Here is a 17,641-nt window from a genome sequence, read left to right as displayed (position 1 = left end):
TCCTCAAAATAAGGTTGCTGGAGGAGGGTGAAGCTGTCTAATCATAAGTACATGTCTAAATGATTATTTTAAATTGAAAGCAGTGTAAGTACCTGAATTTGACTTGGTACTTACTTACTTGACCAGTCAGATGTGTTGCAGCGCAAGGAGCATGTTGATAGCAGGAGAGACCAAAATGACATTGTGCTGATTCCCCTTTGTACTTGTCCAGTCACAAAGTGGAAGTGGGGAGTAGACCTGTAAGTAAAAGGGATTATCCCCACACAAGACCAGGCTGTGCTGTGGGTCAAAGCTGTGTTAATCTCAAGACTAGATAGACAAAAATGTAAATCCTTTAGTAGATAAAATAGCTTTCTAATTTTTCCTATGGCTATAAAGTCCAAATCCAGGTAAATAAAAAATTGTGGGGACAATTGTGCCTGCACTGCATGGGTAAATAGCATATTTTGTGTAGGGGAAAATGTTTTTTCTTACCTAATACTCCACTACCTTGGCAGGCGGTGCTCTCCTATGATCTGACAGTGGCCTGTCCCTGATCCTCCACTATCCTGGCAGGCAGTTATCTCCTACGATACAAAACAGATTATAGCGCACACATGCAAAAATGACATTTGTCCTGCAAGGCTAGTTAAAAACACCTGAACATATTCAAAAATACGGGGGTTTGGTCACACTATATAGTCATATAGTGCTAAGCCCACTTACTTCGACAAAGTACCCCGAATTAGTGGGTCCTACCCTAGTAATAGAATGAAAGAACCTGGGTCTCAACCATGGGAGATACACTCCTGTATGTGGGAGAACTGAAGGGATTCTTCCTATAGACTGGTGGCCACTAATGTGCGGTAATGAAGAGGGGGAGGGGTGCTCCAGCCCAAGAGACCTGGTCAGGGTCTATACAAAATACAAAAAGATACTTGGGGGGCACACCCTAAAAATGCTATACATCTAAGATGGTGCTGCTATAAGACCAAATACAGTACAAAACAGATTATAGCACACACATGCAAAAATGACATTTGTCCTGCAAGGCTAGTTAAAAACACCTGAACATATTCAAAAATACGGGGGTTTGGTCACACTATATAGTCATATAGTGCTAAGCCCACTTACTGCGACAAAGTACCCCAAATTAGTGGGTCCTACGATCTGAAGGTGGATTGTCCCTGCTCCTCCATTATCCTGGCAGGCGGTGCTCTCCTACTATGTAACAGTGGACTGCCCCTCAGAATTCTCAAGTCCAGAGCAGAGCTATACACCCTGCTCTGGTCTTGATGATGTGAGGACACTAGGCTCCTAGATCATGTAAGTACTGTATTTATTGGCGTATAATACTCACTTTTTTACCCTGAAAATAGAGGGTAAACTGTGCCTGCGTGTTATACGCAGGGGGCTGTGGAAAGTTTTTTTCCCTGAAACTTCCCTCTTAGGCCCCGTACACACAGTCGGTTTGGTCCGATGAGAATGAACCGAAGTTCATTTTCATCGGACCAAACCGACCGTGTGTATAGGCTATCGGTCTGTTTTCCTTCGGTCCAAAATTTTAAAACATGCTTCAAAACCGAACCGATGGACAGCTGCCCCATCGGACCAAACCGATGGTTAGTACAGAAAAGCATCGGTTCAAAACCCACGCATGCTCAGAATCAAGTCGACGCATGCTTGGAAGCATTGAACTTCGTTTTATTCAGCACGTTGTGTGTTTTTCGTCACTGCGTTCTGACCCGATCGGATTTTGAACTGATGGTGTGTACACACATCAGGCCGTACGGCCACTTCAGAGGTGAACCGATGAAAGCAGTCCGTCGGACCATTCCCATCGGTTTTGTCCGACCGTGTGTACGGGGCCTAAAAGTTAGGGTGCGTGTTATACGCCTGTGCGTGTTATGTGCCGATAAATACGGTATATCTGCTTTTATTGTCCACCTAGACATAAACAAGCAATTAACCATTCCAGTGTGGGCACAGCTTCACTGCAAGAGATAATTTTTTATTTGCCCAGAGTTGGGCTTTAAGGTATTTTACTTTAAAGTAAAAAATATTAAAACGACTCAGTTGGCAGGTTCCTCAAAAAAATAAGCAATATTAAGGTTATTTGTACACTGAATTTACTAAAGGCAAATACACATATTCTTGAGTAGAACAAAAACCCACAAAATGAGTGTTGCCAGCTTTACTGCAGGGGTTAAAGGGTTGGGGGTCAGCCTGTCAGTGCTCAGACCATACGCTGCACGCTGCATCAAATTGGTCTGCATGGCTGTCGTCCCAGAAGGAAACCTCTGAAGATGATGCACAAGAAAGCCTGCAAACACTTTGCTGAAGACAAGCAGATGAAGGACCTGGATTACTAGAGCCATGTCCTGTGGTCTGATGAGACCAAGATAAACGTATTTGGTTCAGATGGTGTCAAGTATGTGTGGCGGCAACCAGGTGAGGAGTACAAAAGACAATTGTGTCTTCCCTACAGTCAAGCATGATGGTGAGAGTGTCATGGTCTGGGGCTGCATGAGTGCTGTCAGCACTGGGGAGCTACAGTTCATTGAGGGAACTATGAATGCCAACATGTACTGTGACATACTGAAGCAGAGCATGATCCCCTCCCTGGGCCGCAGGGCAGTATTCCAACATGATATCAACCCCAAACACGCCTCCAAGACGACCACTGCCTTGCTATAGAGTGATGGACTGGCCAAGCATGTCTCCAGACCTAAACCCTATTGAGCATCTGTGGGGCATTCTCAAACAGAAGGTGGAGGAGCGCAAGGTCTCTAACATCCACCAGCTCTGTGATGTCATTATGGAGGAGTGGAAAAGGACTCCAGTGGCAACCTGTGAAGCTCTGGTGAACTCCATGCCCAATAGGGTTAAGGCAGTGCTGGAAAATAATGGCGGCCACACAAAATATTGACACTTTGGACCCAATTTGGACTGTTGCCAGCTTTTAAACATTAATGGCTGTGTGTTGAGTTATTTTAAGGGGGCAGCAAATTTTCAATGTACACTCACTAGCACTGTCATTTTTTCAGTGTTGTCACATGACAAAAATATAATAAAATATTTACAAAAATGTGAGGGGGTCTACTCACTTTTGTGATATACTGTATATATTCACATCAGCGTTTCCGTTGGATAGTGCGATCATTAGGGTCTTTTTTGTTACAGAATGTAAACTACAACACAACATTTGGCTATAATGTTACGTATCACAAACATTTTAAATTAAACTGTATATGTCATAGCCTGACAAATTTTAGAAACTTAGGAGGAAGCAAGAAATTTTTACAACTCAGAGCCGCTGCTCAACTAAACTAGCTGTTGCCTATGCCACTGCTTCCCAGTAACATGTTATATTCACCATGGGTACAGCCATTCTTTAGAGAATTTCTATACACTTAAATTAACTTAATTACTATGCCTCTTCCCCATGCTCAATATATTCCTTGTGCTTAATCACGTAGATTAGCAGGTGACGGCTCAGCATCTTCTAAGATATTAGAAGAATTTACATTTTGGATATTCCTCTTTTTAGGAACCTGTTTACAGAACAATACTGTTTTTGCTAGCTTTACATATTCCTCCTGTACAAAATACTTTTATATCGAAACAAGTGGTCTGGTATGACCAGGTCTACAGATAGCACATGAAAGCAGAATTCACAATTTTCCAATCATCATAATGTAGAGAAAGGATTTATGTCAGAAGAAGATGAGCATTTTTTAATCAATGTCAACTTTTATTAAACAAGTCTTTAGTAAATTGACATTTTTCAATTTCTACATTCTTTCAGCCTAATCATTTGAGCTGGTTATTCATGTTTTTTTTCTCTATGCCATTTTTGCCTGAAAGAAAATAGTCTATAAATATTTATAAGCATCACTAAACATATGTTTTCAGGATGTAGCCAGACAAGTATAGCTGAAGGAGTAGAAGCCTGGAAAGTATAACAGGATGATAACTAAAATGTACAAATTTAACCAAGAAAGCAACGAGATGTGAGAAGCTTTTACAGTGTTATCTTTTCATGGTGTAAAACCCTTTATAAAAGTATCAATCAATTATCATTATATCAATTTCAGCTAGGCCTCATGCACACAGGCTTATGAAAAAAGCAGCATTTTATTCTGCAAGAATTTTAAAGAGAAAAAAAAGCCTCTATTGTTACAAAATGTATGTACACGCCATTTGCATACAGTGTTCAAGCTCAAATACATTCTACTGGCCAGAATATGATTTATTCTGGCTATTGGAATACACTTACATGCATACGCATGCATTTATGCCCATTTAGGCATGCCCTTACCCCTGTACTTGCTTTTTTTTTCTGCTTAAAAGCTTAAAAGATTCCCTCAGAACATGTTTTTGGTGTATTGTTTTTCTTTGTAAACGTTCCTCTTCAAATACTCTTGCAAGCGCCTATGTGTGCATGGCCTTATAGGCTAACATAGGGGTGCTTTTACAGGAATACAAAAAATGATGAACGCCTGTAGCCTGCATTGTCAGTGTTTTTTTAAGTTCCACATGCATGAGGCAAAAGAGAAGGCGCTTCTAAGATTCAGATTCAGGTAGCTTGGCGTATCGTTGAGCGGGCGTAGCGCATCTCATATGCGCTATGCCGACGTAACATTGAGAGGCAAGCTGAGTATTCACAAAGCACTTGCTCCCATATTTACGCCAGCGTAACGTAAATAGGCAGGCGTAAGCCCGCCTAATTCAAAGTAGGCAGGTAGTGGGCGTGTTGTATTAAAATGAATCGTGACCCCATGTAAATGAATGGCCGCGCGCATGCTCAGAATCACGTTGCATATCCTCCCTAAGATACAACGGCTCAATGCGTACAACGTGAACGTAACCTACGCCCAGCCCCATTCACGTACGACTTACGTAAACAACGTAAAATACAACGCTGTTCCCGCGCCCATACCTTAACATGACTTAACCCTGCTTTAGGTGGGATAACTTTACGCCAGACGTACGCCTTATGTAAACGGCGTAGCTTACTGCGACGGGCGCAAGTACGTTTGTGAATCGGCGTATCTAGGTCATTTACATATTCAATGCGTAAATCAGCGGAAGCGCCCCTAGCGGCAAGCATAAATATGCACCCAATATACGACGGCGTAGGAGACTTACGTCGGTCGTATTAAGCCAAAATTCAGGCGTATCTTGTTTCCTGAATACGGCGCATAGATACGACGGAGCATCCTAGAACTTACACGGCGTATCAATAGATACGTCGGCGTAAGCTGTCTGTGAATCCGGCCCTTAACTTTTTTTAGACCAAACAAGATTAAACACACTTACAAGATGTACAAGTGTACAAGCTCATCAACCATGGCTTTGAAGAAGGCGCAAATGGGCATGCTCCGGAATGTGTCCCGCCCACTCTGACATCACTTCCGGGTACCTGCGCTCCAAGCTGGTCATGACAGAGAGCGGCTGCCCTTCCTGTTTTTTTACACACAGCTCTCCACCGCTGGCCAGTATAGGATAGCACCTACAGCTGTTATGTCCACAAGGGACCCCTTCCCCTTACACGCTATTTATATTGATGAGCCTGCACACTTGTTTTTAATCTTGCTTGGGCTAATAAACGTTTGTAGCTAGATTCAGGTAGCTGGGCGCATCTTTGAGGCGGCATAGCGTATCGTATTTACAAAGCACTTACCTCCTAAGTTACGACGGCGTAGCGTGAATGGGCCGGCGTAAGCGCGCCCAATTCAAATGAGGATGAGAGGGGCGTGTTTTATGTAAATTACTCGTGACCCGACGTGATTGACGTTTTTTACCAACGGCGCATTTGCGCCGTCCGTGGACATATCCCAGTGTGCATTGCTCCAAAGTACACCGCAAGGACGTATTGGTTTCGACGTGAACGTAAATTACATCCAGCCCCATTCACGGACGACTTACGCAAACAACGTAAATTTTTCAAATTTCGACGTGGGAACGACAGCCATACTTAACATTGACTAGTCCAGCTATTTGTTCGACTAACTTTACGCCGGGAATTGCCTTACATAAACAGCGTATCTTTACTGCGACGGGCAAGCGTACGTTCGTGAATCGGCGTATCTCGCTGATTTACGCATTCTAGGCGTAAATCTAGTGGCCGGCGGAACTAGACAGCTAAGATACGACGGCGCAGGCCGTCGTATCTTAGCTAGGTTTAAGTGTATCTCAGTTTGAGAATACACTTAAACATACGACGACTTAGATTCCGAGTTACGTCTGCGTATCTACTGATACGCCGGCGTAACTCTTTGTGAATCTAGCCATTAGTGTTTACTGCACTTATAATCGCCTTCTCTTTTCCCTCTACAAGGCAACACGTTTATAACCCTATCCCCCCTTTTTTTAACACTATCCAGGGATGGAGATGCGTTTCAGGAGTGGAATAGAGTGCCTCCACAGATCTACCACCGAGAGTTAATTATGCATTGTCATTTTTGACTAGCTGACCCAGTTTGATGTGGTCTGCCTTTAGTTTGGTGGTATTTTGGTTTGGTAGGCATGCTTGGTTCCACTCCTGCATTTCTTTTGTTTTTCCAGTGATCACCTGCCCCCTATGTATTGATTGGCATGCCTGTGCTCCTTTTTAGGAGACTATAAAATTCACAGTTAGGACTGCAGCACACTGAGTGCCTTGACGTTGGCCTGCAGCTTACACAGGTATTTGCAAATACATGCAACTAAACCTCTGTTTTTAATGCATACAGCTAGACAGATTAATTTGGTTTAGTGCTTTTTTGGTTGGTAACTTTGAGCCTGGCTATTATGGAAACATTTTTTATATTCCATATATATATTTAATCTCATACTGCTAAAAACGCATCTCATTTAAAGTCCCAAACCCTCCCCTCCTTTTTATCCATTTACAGGGATGGAGGCCTGTGGTAGTTTCTATCATATGCCTCATCTAAAGTCCTAACCATATCCCCCCTTTTTTTTAACATGTTTATTTCTTTCTACCTGTCGATCACAGGTAGGTGACAGGTAGACCGCGATCCTTCCTCGCCGACCCCAAAACTTGGACAGAAGGGGCAGCATTTACTGAAACCGATCCCCTTTTCTCCTGCAGCTGCTGAAAGCTGCCTCTCATCCTCTACCTCCCGCTGTTAAGATTCAACATTATACATTGCTTAGACAGTGCGGTTATGGGAGCACAGAGGTGAATTTACTTTTTGCTACAAACAAAGACATGTTTTTCCTATAGGTGAGCCTGCGTACATCTTTTTCAATGTTTATGTAGGTCATTATAAGTAATAGCTGTATTCACAGACATCTTGGAGAGGAAAAGTCATAATAACATTTGATTATACATATCAATATGTGATAGGGAATTGTACATATATGGTCTACATATATGAAATTTTACAAATGAGTGATTGAGAGCTGTGATCATTCTTTTTAATAAAAAAAAAAAACATTAAACAATCTAAGTATTAGATTGTTGTTGATTTCTATGTTGCAACCTCAACAAATTTAATACACAATGTATAAAATACTGTATTATTAGAACAATACTTAGTATATTACTATACAGTACTGCATGTCCCACATCACTATCTATGGGTCATATTACCTTGTGCAGGCAAACCACTTATCTTTCGTGTCATATATTGTAGACATTTATAAGACTGCTTCATTGTCAGATAGTGTGCTCACATTGATTTGTTTACATAGACTACTCAATTTGTACCGCCTTGTGTGTAATATGGTTGTTTACAGACGTTGGACAACTATAAATTATTACATTTAATTGCTGCACATAATGTCTTAGCTTGTCTTATAAAACGTTATGATATATGACATGAAAGACATGTGGTTTGCCTAGCAAGAAATAACATTACCTCTAGATAGCAGAGTGTATTTATATTAATACAATAGCTGTCCTGATACAATGATTTGTTTATTAGATATGGGTTACCCTGAAAAATAGGTTAGGCTGTCTCGATGTATTTAATAAAGATAAAATATATTATAATACAGTTGAGGTTTTAATGTAAAGTGTGATTGGCTTATTTTTTTTTGTTTATTTTTTTTTTTTAACCCAGAGCAGGATTGTAATTATTATATAATTTCCATATTGCTTTTGACATCAGTTTGAGATGCTTTTGAAATCATTAGGTATTCTTTGACAGGTGCATTTGGCCAGCATTTGACCTTCTTCGAGCTACTGTACTGTTACATTCCTATAGTCTTCAATGAACGGAGAAACAATTCTGCGGTGAAAGAAAAGCCTGTCAACACAGGTCCTGATGCACATAATTTTTGGAAAAGAAAGCACACATCTCCCACATTGATCTCCTCCTACCTTTCACAGCAGTCCTTCACCGTTACCTATAACTCTGTCTCCTCCTCTCCACTTCCACTTTCTGTAGGAGTACTCCAATATTCTGTCCTTGGACCCCCTCCTCTTCGCCATTTACACCTCCTCTCTTGGTCACTTGATAAACTCCCATGTCTTCCAGTACCATCTCTATGCTGACAACACACACAACTATCTCTCTACTCCTCACCCCACTTCTTCAGTCTCCTCTCACATTACTAATTTACTAACTGACATACAGTATCAGCATGGATGTCATACCACTTCCTCAAACTCAATCTTTCTAAGACTGAGCTCATTTTATTTCCTCCTGCCCATGCCGCTTTCCTTGAATTCTCCATCAAGATCAATAATACAACCACCATCACTCCCCTCATGCCAAGGTGTAATCCTGGACTCTGACCTGTCGCTATCCAAATATTGCAGAATTCACCTCCATAACATCTCCAAAATATATGTTCCTTTTTAACCATTGACTATTGTAATTCCCTCCTCATTGGCACACCTCTCCGCAGGCTATCTCATCTTCAGCTTATCATGAATGCTGCTGCCAGACCCATCTATCTTACCAACCATTCACTGTCCACCACCCCTCTCTGCCAATCTATCCACTGGCTTCCCATTGCCCAACGAATATAATTCAAAACACTAACAATAACATACAAAACCATTTACAACTTTACCCCGAGCTACATCACCAAATTGTCTCTTCAAATATCACCCAAACGGCCCTCTTCGCTTCTTTGAAGACCTCCTGCTCTCTAGCTCAGTTGTCTCCTCCTCCCATGTTTGTCTCCAGGACTTCTCCAGAGCCTCTCCCATCCTCTGGAACTCACTACCACAATCTGTCCAGCTATCTCTTATTCTGTCCACTTTTAGGCGATTCCTGAAAACTCTTCAGGGAGGCCTATTCTGCCTTCAGCTAATAACCAAATCTTAATTTCCTTGCATCAGTTCATCCCTCACAGTTACTACCTTTTGTTTCACCAGTCCCTCCCTATTAGATTGTAGGCTCTCAGGAGCATTGCCCTTATAACCCTCATGTATTGAGTATGACTGGCATATGTGTGGCACTTTTGACAAGAAGGCCCAGACACATTTGATTCGGACTCCAGATTTACTGTTTTCTCTTAGTATGAGCTACTCTACTGGAAAGTGCCAGTTTTTAGCTTTGTCACTTGCCTTTCTACTTACCTTTGGTATGAACCACATTTTAATCATCTCTGGAAAGCTGTCAGATCTTTATGGTAGTTATTGACAGGGTTAACAGCTTATCTCAACTGATTTCCCTATGGGTTACTGGGTCTGAAAAGGGTTTAAATAAGCAAACAGCTTTGTAGCTACCATATTTCATAAGAGATTTGTTCTAGCAAACTGCATTGGATTTTACTGTTTTGTGGAAAACTTCCCCTAGTTGCAGATTTTTTTTCACCCTTCCTTGTTTGCTGCTGGCTGCACAGGAGCAGCGATATTAAATAAAGATGAATGCGGCCATCTACTGCTGCAGAGCTATAGGATTGATCCTCATGTGGTGTGCCTGAAGCTCTACAGACAGACCACAGACAGACAGAGAACAAGAATCCTTCTCTAAAAAAAATGTGGGCATTCACTAAAAACGTATGAAGTCATGCGTATCTTAGTAGTTAAAGCTTGTGGTAATTTACTGTCGGCAGTAGCTGACGTCCTTAACAAACAGTGTAAATACCTGGTTGTTAAGGATCAAGCAGCCGCTGGTGTCCTTAACAACCAGTAAACCAAACCACATCTCTAAATGGTTGTAGACCCTTCCCAACAACTTTATCCCATGTAAATCAGCATAAAAAACCCTAATTAACACTGCTTAGTATTGTTGTAATCCTTTTTGTTCTTTAGAATTACGTCACTGGAGCATGCCCAGATCTCCCCTGATTTACGGCACACTCTGCTTGCTTGTCTGTCTGTTATCAGGACTTTCTACGTCACAACAGTGAAAATCCCACGAAACTGCATAATCACTCAGAGCTTCCTCCTACACCCCATGTGACCATGTGACATCACATGGACTGTAAACCTGGGCATCGGACTGAATTACTGCAGTCTTATCAGCTGATAAGACTGACATAGGCAAACACTAGATAATCGACACAAGTAATTACTATGAGATTAAACAAGTGGCTATAGGCAGGGAAGCAGGGTTGGATTGAGAAGGAGGCTTGGTTAACAGTACAGGAAGTGCTCAATGTATGGGCGGAAATACACTATGTGGACTCAGAAAACAATACTTAAGATGGCACTGCCTTACCTCTGGAAACAAGTTTTTTTAAAGTTTCTTTAAACAGTAAGTAATACGCAATTTGGGCTGGATTACAGTGGCTATAGATTGATAATTACTTAATATAATAGACTAAATGAAATGAAGCATCTGAGTGGGAGAGTTTACTTCCTCTTTCACAATCGACAATTAATCAGCTGTCAGTGACAGCTACATGAAAAGAATTGCTACCATTGGAAAAAAAAGAAAAAAAAACGTTTGGGTCCCCCCCAAATTCATTCCAGGCCCTTTCGGGTCTAGTGTGGACTTTGAGGGGAATCCCAACGCCAAAATAAAAAAAAAACTGTGAAGGCCCCCCCAAATCAATGTCAGGAAATGGGGGGGACGAGCAAGCAGCCCTCAACATGGGGGGTTGTTTTGGAGCAGGGCATTGCTGCTGGTTGTACAACCCTCTTGTTATGTCATCGAGACAGTATGCCCAGGTCAGTGACGTCACCAGGTGCCTCTAACCCTTCTTTTATTTAGCAGTGGTAGGTGGTGGACCTGTCATTCGGCAGGAGCTGTTATCGGGAGTGGAGCTTTTCTTCTCAATCGGCAGTGGTAGCAGGCATCGTGATTGACAAGTGATCTACACCTGGGGATATTTTTTTACATAAAGGACTTGTCAAAAACTGTGTCTGCCTTTTTATTTACTTTTATTTATGTACCCCATACTTATTCACATGGGGGGCAGGACCTATTTTCCTGACCTGCCGGGCTGCATGCTTGTAAAAGGGTCTGGTATAGATATTGGGGCACCCATGCCATTTTTTTCTGGGAGGGTTTCAATGCCGGCAATTTGTTTTTCATTCAGCGGAGGACACATCGGTTGTTAAGGGTGCGGAGATGAATTGAGTTTGATGTCTATTCATGCTGTAATTACCGAGCATTTTCAACCTTTGGCAGTAAGTGTCACAGAACGGTATAGTGAGTTGACAGTTTCAGGATCGTATGCCGTATTTGTGAAATGTGTCTGGACACCTAAATACTACATGCGATCTGCTTTTGTGAATGGAGCCCAATATCACAGTTCACTAAATACATGCTTCACAAAGAGCTCACCAAGACAGGTCTCAATAAGTTTGACAACAAACCTGGAAACTATAGATGCTGGAAATCGACCTTCAAAGACACAATCAGTGATCTAGAGATGTTACTACAGAAGAACTAGATCTGCTTAAGAGGTGTCTAGGTCCTAAGTCTTCTGAACGTAACAAAACATTCAAAAACTTTTACATTGACAACCCTCCCTCAGGGCTTAATGCCACTTGGGACAGACTCGAGCATACCTTTAACAGCCCAGAGCATACCTATACCAGCTGTCAAAGCCAGGAGACAGCAGTCATTGAGAGGCCTCCTATCAAAACGGAGCTTAATTATTTTTTTCAATTTTTTAGGTCCGTCTGCACCGTAAGTAAAGGTAGATGGACATCGTGGAAGACTTTTTTTTTTTAAATAAACAAATTGTCAAAAACTCTCTCCTGTCGTTGGTGAATAGGTAGGGGTATAATGTACCACTACCCATTCACATGGGGGGTGGGATCTGGGGCCCCGTTGTTAAATGGGGCTTCTAGATTCTGAAAAAGCCCCCCATCCACAGACCCCCACAACCACCGTGAAAGGGTTGTGGGGATGAGGCCCTTGTCCTCATCAACATAGGGACAAAGTGCTTTTTGGGGGACCCAAAAGCACCCTCCCCATGTTGAGGGCAAGTGGCCTTGCATGGTTCAGGAGAGGTACTCGCTCGTCCCCCCTTTACTGGCCTGCCATAGCTGCTTGCTCGGATAAGGGTCTGGTAAGGATTTTAGAGGGGAGACCACGCCATTTCTTTTTTACATTTTGGCATGGAGTTCCCCTTACTATCCATACCAGACCTGAAGGGCCTGGTATGGACTGGGAGGAACCCATGTCAATTTTTTTCATTGATTTTTATCTTTATTACTGGGATCCGGCAATACGTTACAGCTGAGAGCAATTTTAAATGACATTTTTTTCTTTGGAAATGTCACTTTGCTGGGGAACAGTAAAACACATGAGAAAGATGTGCAAATTTACATGCAGACTAAGGGGACCCCCAGGCATGATATTTAAAGGAATATTATTTTTTGTTGTTTCACTTTAAAATTCTATAAAAATCCCTGCTTCTGAAAAAATGGCTGTTTTAAAAAAACATTATTGATACCTGTCCCCTCGGGCAGTATCCAGGTCCTTAAACACTTTTTATAGCAATAACTTGCATATAAGCCTTTAAAATTAACATTTTCTATTTTTCGCGTTCGTGTCCCATAGACTCTAACCATGTTCGCGTGTTCACACAAATTTTGTGTGGCTCATCCCTATATGTCATTTATATTTTACCTGTTTAATAATCTTTTATTACCATCTAATGACTATTTCACACAGACAGACAAAAACATAGCCAAAAAGGAGGTCTATTTTATTCTTCCAAATAGTGACCTGGATGTATTTAAGTTTGCTATTTTTTTTTCTTGTTTGCAGGTGATTCTAAAAACCACTTCCTGTGTTTTAACAAGTCTACATCTGGTCTGCAAATAAATATCCTTGACCTAAATATTGAATGTTGAGTGGAGAGGGAAAATAAAAAAAATAATGTAATGTAAGTTCAGAAAGAAAGCAAATTGTGTTTTATGACATAGTACAGTAATTCGAGATTTTCCTAGCTTGTGACGGAAAATATTGATTATATGAAGACAGGAGGCGAGTATCTTATGCATTATCTTTCTTTAATAATGCCCATAGCAGAAATACAGTAAACATTTATTGTAACTTAAAAGAAAAAATTCAAAGAACTACCCTTCCCAGCAGTCCCTGGGCCAGCGTAGCCCCTCCCAGACCGTAATCTATATAAGGGACTGTCTGAGGTAACCTATTCCTCTTTCTTCATGCGAATTAGTGTAAACAGGAACCGAAAGTCCAATTAGACATCTCCGCGGCTGCCGGGAACCTTCCGACCGGAACACAATATCCGAATCTGGAGGAAACGAAAGGACAAGGCCAACACGGACCAACTTCATCCAGACCAACTTCATCCCAACGGGGACTATAGGAAAACCAAAACCATTCGGAGCCGACCGGTCAGTCGTCTTCAGGAACATGGACCATGGATTCAGTCAACGGCATCCCGACTCCGGATCTGGAACGTAGTAGGAGCCTCCATCTGCGGTGAACTAAACCCATGGATCGAAACGGAACAGCAATCCCGACGGGGTTAGTGAAAACGAACTGCCGGGGCGTACCAGCCTCCGACTTGCGGGGTGTGTGGTTCAACAGTCTAGAACGAGAGGGAGACAACCTCGTGACAGGGTTGGGTCGGGAGGGAAGATACTCGCCTCCTGTCTTCATATAATCAATATTTTCCGTCACAAGCTAGGAAAATCTCGAATTATACCTCAGACAGGAGGCTCATATCTTATGCAAGTTCAAAGCTATAACAATGCATATATAGATGATAACAAATGAAACCACTACAAAATTGATATAGATATGTGTTCCTCCGATCCAAGCAGAATTGGCGGAAAGCAATCGTGGTTACCAGTCCGCCGCTAGCCGTAAATCCTATAGGGAGCCGCCCGGGGTGATGACCTAGGAGCCACCGCTCCTCTGGAGGGGTGGGCGCCCAACGGGGTGACCCTGCCATTTCCATGATTGATCATACCCCTCTGGCTAGCGTAGCTGAGGAAACCGGAAACTGAGGTTTAGCGTAGGAATGAGGAGTAGGAAGAGATGCGAAGATCGCAGTGGGACCGTGAAGGACTAAGAAATCCGTAGACAACGGAGTACGATGTGCGGGGAAGAACGGGTAGAAAAAAACGATGAAGTCCCGCCGCTGTCCTACGCACGGCGGAAAAACCCTGACTCTCCGAGGCGGGATCCGACGCCTGGAATGGCCAAAGTCGTGACACCCGATATGCGTCTGACGGAATCAGACACGAGGGGGCAGTAGCTCAAACGACAATAACCTCCGACAGAGTGAGATTGTCCCCCCAGTCCTGGCGCGTGGTCAGGACCACTGATCACCTCCCAAGAGCGTTGATACCCTGGGTGTGATGGGCGTTGAAACTTAACGCTTACTAAGTCGGTACACCATGGGTGTTATCCCACCGGTAGTAAGTCTACAAGGGAGCGGTAGTCCGAGTTCGCAGCGCGGAAGGCGTCCTGGTGGACTCAAACGAGTCCACCAGGTAGTTGGTCATCTCAGACGAACGCCTTCATGAGGTTAACTTGTCGTTGATCACCAACTAACCCAGAGTCCTCCGGATGATCGAAATGTATATCTAGTCCCAAGGCCTAGATCAAGGCAAGTGGAACCCCCGTTATAAAAGAAAAGGTCGCTGTCCGTGACCGACACCCCGAAAACCCAACCATGCGAAGAGAAGTAGGACGTGCGTCGTGAATAGAGGGTGCAGATCCCCGTACAGACTGGGGAGAGAAAGGATCCCATAAGGGAGCAAGGGCCAGGAACACTGACCGGTGCAGTCGTCAGTCGATGGAATTGGGCGGGTAACGAGAATTCCAATCTAACACCATAGCGGAAGTGCCTGGGGTACATTTCGCAGCTGGAACGATGTCGCGTTCCAGGCAGAAATGTCAGAGATCTTGCTAGATCCGTTAGGATTTTGGGTCAAGGACCCCCCAAGCGAAGGTCGTACTGGACCGCGGATACGGTGTCCATACGCAAGAACACACCGTAGGTGGACGTGTGTGGCATTAGAGTCCTGATGGCAAGGCGGTCGTCAGGATTTCCACGTGTGAACGTGCAGCAGAGACTCCGCTGTGGACCACGCCCCTCCTGTGGACGAGGGACCGCATCGAGTACCCCAACCGAGGTGGTTGGCAACCTATTCCAAGATGAATCTGTCGTGGAGTTGCAGGTGGACCTGCCGTGCAGTCTGTCGACCTGACGTAGCCACCACCGTAGTTCAATTATGGCTTCCGTGTCCAGAGTGACGACGTCTGCACAGTGAAGCCCCTGGCAAAGACGTAGGGACTGAGACTCTGAAGGTCTCGATAGTGAAAAGGAGCTGGACAAATGGCCTGGATTAACGCCAGAAACAGGCCGACCAGGCGAGCCAGTCCGCGTAAGGATACCCGTCGTTAGCCCAGCACGATACTGACCTCGTGCAGATGGCGGCCAAGTGGTCATGGGCAGCCGAAGGAGCACTAGGTTGGTGTTCACCAAGAACCCTAAAACTCTACCTCCTGAGATGGGGAGAGGATAGACTCCCCGTGATCTATGGGGGACTGTCCCGGAGGCGTGTTCATTCGCCAGGCGAGGGGTACGAGCCATTAAGAGTAGGTCGTCCAAGTAGATAATCAACCTCACCCTTTGTGTCGCAGAATGTCGTCACTGTATACGGTAATTACGAGAGATTTCTCAAGTTACTACCGGGTGATAACCGCCCTCCTTTCCTGACCAGGAAGACGTTGTTGGGGAAACCCGGGGAGAGCGGGTCCGTCTCCACTATCGTTTGGGTGAACCAGAGGCCCTGCAATTCGTTGTCTATTAGGGCGGTGTTCAGGTCTGAAGACCGAGGAAAGAGGGACTAGGTCCTTCTCCGGTCCTATAATCCTGATAGACCGGCACTGTACCGTGTTAGACTTTGATGACGTTTGGGCTCATCCGGGATGGAATAGAGCCCTACCGTCTTGGAATATCTTAATCAGCGTGATCCCGACTAGCCTGCCCTCGGTGGTCGGACCGGGGTCTGATTCGGCTAGGTGAGACAGCTGGGGAACAAGCCACGTTAAGATTCGAGCGGCGGTGTCCAGTCGGACCCGTAGTGTCCACGCATCCCAGGAGGCGACCGCCTGTTGGGCCCAGCCCCGATTTGGGACAGGTCAGTCGGCTGTTCAGCGGCGTGGCCTGCTCACTAAGGTGTGGGATGATGGTGATAGGTCCCAAAGATCCAAGGCCCTGGTCTGTATGATCCGAAGGACCTCTCTATTCCCAGCTTGGGGGATTTCCCGTGTATGGTGGGATACCCCCAGGGTATGGGGTTCACCTCGGGAGTGTGGACAGCCATAAATGGTAAAGGAAGGGGGTTACGCCCTGAAAATGATTCGGTGAGTTTTTCGACCGATCTCCGGGTCCATTATGTGATATATTGGATCACCTCGGGCGGAGGTGCCCAGTCATCGGAGTGTGGATGGCATATCGCCCCCGGATCTATAATGGCTCTCTACGAGAATCCATAGAGTGTCACCCTGGGAACAGGGTTGGCGTCGTCATAGAGCGCCATGTGCCCACTGCCCTAACACTCATCATCATTCTCATCATCTACAACCTCAGACTCAAGGTGTTAGCCGCCTCAGACTCCGCGGACAACTCTGGAAGAGTCCACGAATGGGTCTGGCTTAGTCCGTCTAACGGATCGCTGCCTCTGCATGTGCATCTCCCCGAGGTTTGGGGGTCGGTCGGAGTCTGGGAGGGCAGTGGGTCGGCAGTCCGGGTAGGGTACTGCCTGGGACATATTATTTACTTCCCCTGTCGGGGAGTCAAGGGCCACAGAAACGTGGCAGCGTTTTGGAACGCCCAGCCCTTCTCAGGGGCGGTAGACCGTTGCCGGATGGTCCGGGCATATGGTGTGCAGGCGGGGGTAACTGACGCCATGGTCGTAAAGATTGGTCTACCGATCAGTTTTGGCAACTGTGTAACACTGTTGAGATTTGGCCTCCTAGGACTGTGTCCACCCTATCAGGGGTACCGGCATGAACAATGCCATGATATTCATTAAATTGTAGAATCTTTGTACAATTCAATACAATTTTTTATACATATTTGTATAATTTATTTATATAATGAATATATAATTTGTATAATCCATCTATAATTTATTATTTGTAAAATTGAATAATGGATTCAGTTATATATTATAAGTAATAATATATATTAATAATAATATCATTAATAATAAATGTATTTATTCATTCAATCCTTAGTTATTTAATACATTATTTATTAGGAGTATGTTGTAGGGAATAAATTCCCCGGAGATAAACAT

Source organism: Rana temporaria, chromosome 4 (assembly GCF_905171775.1).
Source record: "Rana temporaria chromosome 4, aRanTem1.1, whole genome shotgun sequence".
In the NCBI taxonomy this organism is placed as follows: domain Eukaryota; kingdom Metazoa; phylum Chordata; class Amphibia; order Anura; family Ranidae; genus Rana; species Rana temporaria.
Note: the sequence above shows the minus strand (reverse complement) of the source record.